The following is a 1,943-nucleotide window of genomic DNA, read 5'->3' as shown; positions in this document are numbered from 1 at the left end:
ATAGATAGATAGATAGATAGATAGATAGATAGATAGATAGATAGATAGATAGATAGATAGATAGATATTTTTGTTTTTATTTTACTGTCACAGCTCTAACCCTCCTTTCTATTGGCTAGGGACCGGCAAAGGGATATATTTTAACCATAGAAATGTTTTTATTAACATGGATCAGTGGCAGCAGCAGTATTCATTTCATGTCTGGATGGGATGGATACCTACCTGCAGCGCAGGGAGAGACGCAGCGTGAAGAAGCCTCCTGTCGGTGCTCTGGGACCGGGAGGAGGAGCTCTCAGCAGCACAATGGAGAAATGTGTTCACCGCAGAGTCTCTATAAGTCTCAATAACACCAGAAAAACAGTCGCTATATTTTCACTAGTCACTTCTCTGAATAACAGTCTCTAGAGGGTCTGAAAAGTCTGTAAATATAGCGAGGAAGTCGTTAAATCAGCACCGCTGTGTTCCACAACCTGCCACCTCTCATGTCAGCGAGCAGCGTGTCGGGTCGATTACATCACACATTGGAGAGGTCAAATAATCGCACATTATGGGATTTTTGGGATTATTGATCGTACATCGTACAGAGGGCCAAATTATCGTACAAATACAATAATTATCGTACACCTGGCAACACTGGGTGTGAGGCGGACAGCTCAGCCGAGGCTGTCATATTCTCTTGTCCTGGCCACACCTCCGCTCTCTACCCTCCCCCCTCCTCCCCTACCCACTATGATGCATTTTTCAAATTTCACCTTGGGACGGAGTTATCTTTTCACAGGGGGTAAGATACACTTTAACAAGTTTTAAAAACTGCAGTAATTAATTTAACATTTATTTACTCAAAATGAGACAAATAGCTACAACAATAACAAAGTCAAAGTACAAAATAAGTTTTCTATAATTTTATCGAAGTGCTTTATTTTGACAGATTGAATTTAAAAGATGCTCTCTGGCGCCATCTGCTGGATTTTTGTCATGACTTCAGCTAAAATAGTTCCTCAAAACTTAAAATAAAAAGTGGCCAGATTGTCTGTCACTTCCTGTTTCTACAACCAGCTGGATTTATTTTTCTTTAAGTAAACTACTGTTTAATTTGTCTCATTAAAAAAAGAAAAAACAATGTGTTGTAAATTTCAGACATTTAAATCTGTTTCATTAAAAAAAGCAAAACGTGGATGAGAATGGGTTTAAACAATATTGAGGATGGTGAACTTTCCTGCGTATTTATCTCCCACCACCAGGTGGAAGCAGTGTTTTTATAATTTTAGTCTAACAGAATATCTTGTTGACAGATTTTATTGAAACTCGCAGAGTAATCTCTGGATGGAGTTGATTAAAGTTTGTAGTAAACTCAGTTCAGCAGCTGGGTGACTGTAGCTGACACTGAAATGTCTGAAACTCCCAACAGTTTTATACTCAAAAATTAAAATATGGAACTAAAACTTATAAACTTTTGGACTGAACCAAATAATAAAAAAGAACTGCCACAGATAATCAGCATTAAGAAACAGCCATGAATCAGTCAGTTTTATAAATATGGAGCACAGACAGTGTGATAGTAGCTGAGAGTCATTCCCAACAGGTTTCCTGAGGGTGACATCTAATTTTATATGAAACTGTTCCTAAAGTTCTGTTCAGTTTTTGATCAAACTCTCTGCTGTCAGTATAACAGCATGGTAGTTTAATAAGCATTAGAGTTCTACTTTGTGTTTGTTCACTGAGGAACGATGATGTCAGGATGTGTTCGTCAAACAGGTCCCAGTCAATTAAAACATCGTGGTTTGTAGGTTTCTATCAACACGTGATCTAGGGTTGGGCAATATTTGCAAAAAAAAATTTATTACGATTAATTGGGGTATTTAGCCGATAACGATTAATTTGACGATTAATCCCCTGGAGTAGGCCTGTCGCGATAGTCAATAAGTCAATTAATTGCACGATAA

The sequence above is a fragment of the Austrofundulus limnaeus genome, unplaced genomic scaffold (assembly GCF_001266775.1).
Source record: "Austrofundulus limnaeus strain Quisiro unplaced genomic scaffold, Austrofundulus_limnaeus-1.0 Scaffold1820, whole genome shotgun sequence".
NCBI lineage: Eukaryota > Metazoa > Chordata > Actinopteri > Cyprinodontiformes > Rivulidae > Austrofundulus > Austrofundulus limnaeus.
Note: the sequence above shows the minus strand (reverse complement) of the source record.